The sequence below is a fragment of the Phaethon aethereus genome, assembly GCF_964289735.1.
Source record: "Phaethon aethereus genome assembly, chromosome: 12".
Taxonomy (NCBI): Eukaryota; Metazoa; Chordata; class Aves; order Phaethontiformes; family Phaethontidae; genus Phaethon; species Phaethon aethereus.
Window position 1 is genome coordinate 24,278,156 of NC_138588.1, and position 9,423 is coordinate 24,287,578.

The window sequence follows — 9,423 nt, forward strand, 5'->3', positions numbered from 1 at the left end:
CTGTCCATGCTCAGCAGCAGAGCACCAGCCCAAGGCATCACTTTCTGTGCCCGCCACTAGCCTCCTTTGAGATGTTTCCAGAGCTCCAGGGCTGACAGCTCCTGAAATGCAGCAGGGTCCCTCCTGGGTTGTACAGGTTGAAGCAGACTGAAATGATCACTGAATGTTCCTCTCTGAACCTTGGAGAGGCTGATTTCGTGAGAGTTATTTTGTCCTAACAGAACATGGTGGTCTATGAAAGGAGGAAATTTTCACCTCCATTAGGCCCTATCCCTCTTCTATTGCCAGGCAGGACACCTTGGCAGTGACAAGCAGGGATCATTTCCTCTCGTGTCAGGTAAGTATTCAGCTGAGTCCATCTCACTTCTGCTTAGGAGCCCTGAGGCTGAAGAGGGACTCAGATCTACAGACCAACAGGAGCTGGCATTCTTCTTGCTGCTGTTCAGGTCTGCACAAAGCAGGTGCCTGCAGGCCAGACCCTTCCCCGAACTCTCACTGTGACCCATGGGATGGAGAGTGGCAGTCAGCTACTCACACACAAGGACCTGGTGGCTTTTGGAGCATCTACGACTCTTGCCGCGAATATGAGAAACCCACATCCTGCCTGAGCATTAGCTGTGGGGCAGTGGGAACGGGCATCCTTGGTCACCTCAGATTACACCAAATGTTTAGGGCATCTGACTCACACTTCCTTGTTGCCTGCAGGGTTTTCAGCAAACCAAATGGAGTGCACCAGGTCTCTCTATTGCCTCCATCCATCACACTCACTAGAGCTCAGCTCAATACAAAACTAAGACATGTGCACATCCCTGCACTGCAAGCACCTACATTAATCCAGGGTTCTTATTTTAATGGTGTAAGAAAGGCCTCTAGTGCCATGCCGGGTGCCTGGGGTACCCAGCGCAAGCACATGTGGCTGGCAAGTACTGCACAAGACATCCAGGGAATCTGTGCCCTCTTGGAGCTGCTGCAGGCCAGATATCCCATGGTCTCCCTCCAGTGCCTATGTGCAAAGACCTGAACACCAACACCACAGCACAGAGGCAAGGTCCATACTGTGAAATATGTTCATCTGATTCGTGTGATGAAGTGTAATCTTCTGTACTTTTATGGATTTCTCCTGCACCATAAAAAGGGGTATTTTACAGGAGAAGGTTAAACTACTTTGCTGGTATATCAGCTCAAACCAGTTTGACCACTGACCACATAGTATTGTGTAAAGAAAGTGCATGCATAAGGTTTGGGGTCATCCTGGGGGCACGCCGAGGAAGATTCGAGAAGACTCTAGCAGGAGAAGAGGGCATGCGCTGAAGAAGACACGCCTGTTCATTAATATGTATTAGAAGACACGCCTATTCATGAATATGTATTAGCGAACAGGATCACGCTGAGGAAGAGTCGAGAAGATTCTAGAAGGAGAAGAGGGCATGCGCCGAAGAAGACACGCCTATTCATGAATATGTATTAACGGACAGGATATAAACCAGGAACAGGAACTGTACCGCATGCATCTTGGTGGAGCAGAGACTCCCGGCGCACCCAGCGCTGTTTGCTTGCCTCTATTCGCTTAATAAATTGTAAATTTGAATTGGAATCCTGTTTGGGACTAAATCATTTATAACAATACCATCTACACCCAGAGATGCTGCAGAATTAGGAGGCACATCACACCAGGGTCTTCACTCGTGCCACCATGCTCTCAACCCATGATGGTTCTCCTTTCCCCTGCCTAATGGCAGGTACACACCTGCCTAACGATATGAAGAAAAAACATGCCACTGATGTCCACAGTATGGCTGGATCACAAGCTTACCCACCCATGGACTTTCTCAGTGGCACCCTGTGTTCCTGGGAATTGGCACAACATGCTGCAGAAGTCACCTCAGGCAGAAGACTCGTGTGCAAGGGCTGCACAGCTCCAGCCTGATTTCCCCCAGCCTTGGGGACTGAAAGGTTTGTTGTCTTTGTGGACATCTCGTTTCATCAGCACATTACTACCTGCAGTCCATTCCAGCATGTCTTTGCTCTGAAGTAAAGCCTTTACATACATGGGGTCCTGGGTGCTTGATTCCAATTTTCCCCATGGGAAGACTTTGCTCAGCTGCTGCTCCCCAGGTACGCACAAATACCCTCATCTCAGACACAGGCAGAAGGACCTGGAGCTCCTCATGCCATCACTGCTGTGACAGCTTGCACAGCTTTGGGTGCTGTGATGGATAGATACAAGCTCTTTAGGAGAGGCTGGGTGGGGTTGGGGAGAGTAAGAGAACGAGACTGGGGGATACCCTCTGTTAGCTGGGGAAGCTCAAATGTGTGGAGCTCCCCATGGGACAGACAACAGGTTGAGTGAGCATTTGTGGGTGAGAAATACAGGAGACGCCACTGAAGCTGACGTCATGGTAGGAGTTAGAATCACTCAGTCAGGGTGAGAAAATGGACAAAGGCTTCTGTAAGCAACCTGGGGAAGTCTCCAGAACAGCAACCCTTGCACTCACTAGACGTGTTGTCCCAGATATGGGTTCTTCCACCCTGTGTGTAGAGAGCCCCAAAACACACAGAGTTGAGATATTTGCTTTTATTCCAAATCTGTGATTTAATCCTAATGCAATGATCTGGTAGATGGTTTTTACTGTATGGTTAAAGCAAAAGCCATGGCTTTATTATTGAGGATTATAAGTGAAATTAACTAGATACCACCACAATTTAATTTTTTTCTTTAATTTGATTGTGTTTTCCCAGATTATTTTTCAAATTTCAGGGGGTAAAGTGCCATCATCACCTTCTCTTACAATTGCTGCTATTGCAGATTGCACCCACAGTTGAGGTTTGATACAACTAAGAGCTAGAGAAATATTACTTTGAGCTACACCAAGTGCATCTAGGATTAAATGGTCAACTTTCTCCCATTGAGGTAATACATCTGATAAGAGCCATTGATGACTTCCTAAAGCTGATAGGGAGGACTGTAAAGGATGTTCTAGTTTGTTTAGATCATATGTGGCCATACGACATTTGTTTGCAAGTATTTCAGCATTTATGCCGTTTAAGACTCCCAATTCGGTCCCTAAGGTACCAGTTACATCTCTCCTTGCTCGTTTTGAAGGGTAAGCGTAAGGCTCACGTAATCATGCTAGCCACCCTGCATAAGATGTACTTTCAAATGATGAACAGATTGGTTTAACCGCAGAGATATTAATCTGCAATGATAGTTCTACTCATTTGAGAGACCATGATGGGTTAAACATCACTTGCTGTCATCCTACGTACCTAATTGCATATGATCCAATTTCAGAGATCAATGGGTATATAGTTTGGGTGGCTGTATAAGTAATCAGGTAGGAAATATATCGATAGGCAGTCAGGGTAACTGTTGGAGTAGTATGAGGTTTAGGAGTAGGTGTTAGCATGATCTTTAAGGATAGTCCATTTTGATTATCTTTCCCTGTATCTACCCATAAGCATACTACTGCCAGAGGTGTGTCATTGAAGAAGAAGCTAACATTACCATAGGGGGTTGAAAAACAGCTTTCCCTTTCCTTTGGTTGAGTTTGATTCATCATTTTGATGACTGTAGAAGTATGTCCCTTTAGATAGTTTGTCACATTACATTTTATAGAGATTTTATCACCTGGTATAACAGAAATAAGGTGTCTATTTGTTTCTGTCATTATATAATTACTAGTGATTGTCAATGTAAGGTTCTGTTTTGGCTTTCCCATTGTTCCTGTGTTTCCATCAACCCTGATCACCTATGGTATACAGTGTCTGATTAGCAGTAAAAACAAGAGTATCTTCATTAATATTCTTATTGTCATTGTGATTTAGTTTGAAAAGAACAGTGTTTCCATAAATATTATATTTTATATATATATTAATATTATAACTATAAACAGTTCATTAGCCCACAGAGTAGAAAGTCTTAGCTTTAGTGCTCCCATTGGTACAGATGCCCATTGTTCCTCTGCTTGGAGCTCCCTTCACTCTTGTGTAGTGGATCCAGGAGTTGATCCCTTCTACTTTTACTGCAGTGTATGTGGTCAAGAGGACGAGGTGAGGTCCCTTCCACTTTTCTTTTAGTGGTTCATCCTTCCAGATCCGATGTAAACCAAATCTCCAGGCTTGAAGTTATGCACCAGAGAGCCCAAGGGAAGCAGAGCCCACTGGTTGAGATACGTGTGCAAAGACGATAGTACCCACAAGAAAGACAACAAATAATTTTTCAAAATTCCTTCACCTTTAATGTGTATCATCTGATCACCCAGGCTATCCCCCTCATTGATGGGATACAGTTTTCCATACAATATTTCAAAGAGGCTTATTGCTTCTTTCACTCATGGAATGATCCTAATACTCATCAGGGCGATTGATAGGATATCTACCCATTTAAGCTGGGTTTCTTGACATAATTTGGAAATTTGTCTTTTAAGGGTCTGATTCATTCTTTCTATCTTCCCACTAGACTGTGGTCTCAAAGGGGGATATGGATCCCATTTCAACTGGAGGGATCTTGACACTCCTTGGATTATTTCTAAAATAAAATGAGCTGTATTGTCAGAGGATAAGCCCTCAGGGATTCCAAACTGGGGAATTATTTATTTAATAAAATTCTAATTACTTCCCTAGCTTGATTGTTGTGGCAAGGGAAAGCTTCAGGCCACCCAGAGAATGTGTCTACCAAAACAAGTACATATATATATTGCTTACACTTCAGTAACTCAGAGAAATCTATTTGCCAGTGCTCCCTTTTTTTGCTTCACCCATCAGTAGCTTACTTTGAATCTTAGGGTTGTTTTCACAGCAGGTTTGACACCTTCTTATTGTTAGGTCTGTACTTGATTGCATTTTTTGCCTTATAGCACATCTCTTAACGCTGCTTATCAGAGCATCAGCTCCCAGCTGAGTTTCTTCGTGTAGTTTCTTGAGGAGAGATTCCATCATTTTGGCTGTAGTAAGAACTTGCTGATTCAGGGTTACCCATCATCCTTCCGTATCTCTTGAACATTTCAGTATTTCCATCCATCGATCCTGCTTTCCTGCTACGCATTGTAACAGAGTTACATTATCATTCTCACCTCGCCATTGTTCTAAATCTTTTGCCAATATATTACTAAACAGTGTAGGGCTATTTTTGAATCCTTGGTGGAGCACAGTCCAGCAAAGCTGTACCTTTCTTCCCATCATGGGGTTTTCCCATTCGAAGGCAAAGATTGTTTGGCTTTGTTCATCCACTGGGATACAAAAAAAAAGCATCTTTTCAGTCCAAAACAGTGAAATAGGCATTTGTTTCAGGTACCAAAGCTATCAAGGTGTAAGGGTTCAGTGCAGTGGGGTGTATGTCCATGGTTATTTGATTTATCACCCTTAAGTCTTGTACTAGTCTATGTTCTTCAGCACGAGGCTTCCTTATTGGTAAAACAGGAGTATTAGATTCATATTGACATTCTCTAAGCAGTCTGTATTGCATAAAAGTGTTTATCAAGGACTTCAGACCCTTGTGTGCTTCCAATCCAATAGGGTACTGATTTACCCTTACCAACTTTGCCCCTGGCTTTAGTTCTGTTTTAATCTGAGTTACATTTTTTGCTTTACCTGTTTTTTTTTGAGGCCCATGCCAAAGGATTTACCGCATTCAATAATGTGGTAAACCATGTCTGGGATGTTGTTTCCAGGTTTTTTCCGGGGTTTTATCTGTCAGTAGGCAGATTTGTGCCTTCCATGCCATTTTGGGTGGGATGTGAAGCTGTACAGAATTCTCAGAAAAGGTTACTTGTGCATTCAATTTACGTAACAAGTCCCATCCTAGCAGTGGAAGAGGGCATTCTGGCATATATAGAAACTCGTGAATTACTTTAGTATTTTCAATTCTACATTCCATAGGTTGTAAAAATTATCTTAATGTTCTCTTTCCTATTGTCCCAACAATCTGTATAGTGGTTTTGCTTAGGGACCCTTTACAACTAGTGAACACCAAATGAGTGGCCCAGCTGTCAATTAAAAAATCTATGGCCTCATTCCCCAGCCTAACTGGAACCAAGGCCTAGGCTGGGGAGACTTCAATGTTTTCCCCTGGTCCTCTTCATTCACTGTCTGAATCTTCTAACATAATAAGATTAGAGTTTCCTGCGTGATCTTGTTCCTCTGGCCCCTTTTGGTTTGGGAATTTGTACTTCTATTGCCCTTCCTGTCTGCAGGCCACACACTGATTTGGTCCTATGGGGGTTTGGTTTTGTGGGCCTTTTCCCTGTATTATCACAGTGCGTCCCCTCTTCCCTCTACCTTTTCCTCTGGTATCGTTTCCATTTACTGCTGCTGCCAACAAAGATACCTGCAACCTCATTCTGCTCTCTTTTTCTTTTTCCTTCTCTCTCATCCCGATTTTTATACACTTTATATGCTATTTCTATGAATTGTGAAATCGACAGTCCCAGCCCCCTCAACTTTCTCCTTGTATCCTGAGTCACAGCCCAATGCACAGCATATCGAACATCCTCTGATCTGCCTCGTTGTCTGGATTCAAGTCCACCCATTTTCTAGCTACTTCACATAACCTCTCATAACAGGTCAATGGATTTTCACTGGGGCCCTGTCCCACCTCTGTCCTGGTTTTGGCCAAGATAATTTTCTTCCTAGTAGCGGGCACAGTGCTGTGTTTTGGATCTGGGATGAAAAGAATGTTGATAAGTCCTGATGTTTTCAGTTGTTCCTAGAGCAGTCAAGGACTGTCCAGCTTCTCATGTTGTCCTGCCAGCAAGAAGGTGGAAGGGGACATATTTTTTTATTTTGGTACTCCATGCCAGACCCCGTGTAATATTAATTGTTGGTATTGCTTCAGCTGGGCCTTTCCTCCCCCCGTTAGGATCCCACTCTGTATCTTTTCCAGTAGGCAAAGAATCCCCAGGGTCCTCCTGTTCATTTCTTTTCTCACCTTCCCTGGCTTTTTATTATAATTCTTTTTTCCTTTGCTGTAAAGAAAGTATTTAACAATGCTTGCACATCTCCCCAGTTAGGACTGTGAGTCAGCATGATAGTCTCTAAAAGCCAGTGCATTCCTTCAGGATTTTCTCTATGATGTGAACCAACAAATTGTTTCCAGTTTAACAGGTCAGAGGTAGTGAATGGAACATGTACAAAACCCAGCAATCCCTCCGGTCCCACCACCTGTCTTAAAGGAGCCTGAGTAACTGGCTGAGTGTGCCCTCTAGTTCGACTGGAAATAGGGCTGAAATTCTCATTGCCTGACTGAATTTGAATCAATTGGCGACTGTCCTGCACTATTTCTGTATAAAGGTGGGGCCGTTGGGACTAACAATTGCACATACTCCTGTTCTTTTCCCTCTGCAATTTTTTTATCATCACAGCCTATGTTAGAACCACTCCTTTTTTTATCAGAAGCTGTATATATCACTAAGTCAGCTATTAGTTTACATTTTTTCTGAATATCAAGATTTCTGTACAGAGTCATAAAAGCATCAACACACAAAACTTCATCCCATTTTCCCAAGTCGACGACAAAACAACAGTAACCGCAGTATATTAAATTGTAAAAACCCATTTTCCAGCTGTCGTTCTCCATCATCCAATTTGTAATTTAGCTACCATTGATTACAATTTCTTTTCATCTTATCTTTAGTTACCATATCACCACGAAACTTATTCCAGTTTTTCAAAATACACCCCAAAGGGCTACAGAGAGGAATCATGGATTGGTTCAATCCCATTTTGTCAGTTCTTACGTATACCTATACCTATACCTGGTTCTCACACTCAGCAGGCACCCCCCTGGTACTGATGTCGGAGGAAAATGAAAGATTCTAGGGGGGCAGGTCAGCAGGAGACAACCCAATTAAAAAAAAAGATGAATGAAGCTGGATTTAGTGGTCAAGAAGATGGAGAAGTAGTTGTACTTACGCAGTAAACCACGAAGACTTAGCTGTTCCTACGCACTTGAAAAATGTAACTGTCATGAGATCAGCAGAACCCACGGTAACCAAGGTAAAGGTAAAGGTGGCCAGGGGAGATGGTGACCACCAACTCAATTGAGGGACTGTACAAATCACCCCCCCATTCTTCCTAGGAGCATGCGCACCAATTTAAATATGTGTAACTGATAATAAGCAATGTGGTAATTACTAGCCAATGAATGTAAATTTGGGAGGTTCTCTATTGTTTTTGCTAATTGTGTAACAGGACAAATATGTGGTTATTCCTTTGTGTGGTGTGCTAGCTTTGTGGAATACCACCTAGCACCCATATCTGCACAAATATGCTTTAAATAAAATACCTCTACTCTGTGTGTATATTGGCGCATTGCACACCAAGTGTCCGATCCCGCTTTTTGGGACAACAGTACCAAGCTTCAACGTGTAAAGAACGTAACCCTGTGCGCCCTTGGCTCTGACCCCACTGGTCAATTAAGGCACCCCTTGCCGGTGTCTACAGGCAACTTATGCGCATGAGAGGTTTTTTTTACCTTTTCGTACCTTTTCCATGAAAATAATTAAATTTTAATAGTCGCCGATCCAAGGATTCACCCTCCTTTTGCCCTTACGCAAATATCTCTTTCCAGGTGTTGCACCTTTGAGTCACTTGTCACCCCGACCTCGGAGGAGATCCGGAGAAGTCTCCCATCAACAGGTCAGTGCACGCTGGAGTCCTGTCCAGTCCGATTCTCTGCTGTCAGGGTTGGCAAGACGATCCAGGCAAGGCCTTATGGCTGTCCCATCTGGGTCGCCAAAACTGTTGTCCCAAATACAGATTCATCCACCCGGTGTGCAGAGAGCCAAAAAACACAAGTCGAGATATTTGCCTTTATTCCAAATCTGCACAGAGTTGGGTGCTAGGTGGTAGGCCCACAAAGCTAGCATGCCTTGGTTAATACACGGAAAATATTTATACAATTTGAGCAACAGTTATCAGTATTTTTTAACAGTTGGCTCCGTCACCCTTGTTCCCATTGGCTCTCACCAGCCTCTTCTCCACTTAAAGTCACAGCGTCCTTTTTTCCTAGGCATGCTCAGTGTGGAAGGGGCTTTTGTGAGGAGGGGGCTTTCCCTGCTCAGGGGCAGGTTTCTATTTTGCCAATTATATGTTAATTAGATGTTAATTAGGACAGTTCACTCAAAGTTCAGTAGTTGTGTTCCCTTTGTGATTATCTTGTTCTTTCCCTCAAGGTTGCACCTTGTTTACTGCTCACAGAGACTAAAAAATACCCCCAGCTTCATTCCTTGCGTGCCTCCACCAGGTCGAGGGAGGGGATCCTTGCCCTCTGCTCAGTCCTGGTGAGACCACACCTGGAGAGCTATGTCCAGTGCTGGTCTCCTCAGTACAAGATAGACATGGACATACTGGAGACAGTTCAATGAAGGGTCACAAAGATGATGAAGGGACTGGAGTGTCTCTCCAGTAAGGAAAGGATGAGAGAGA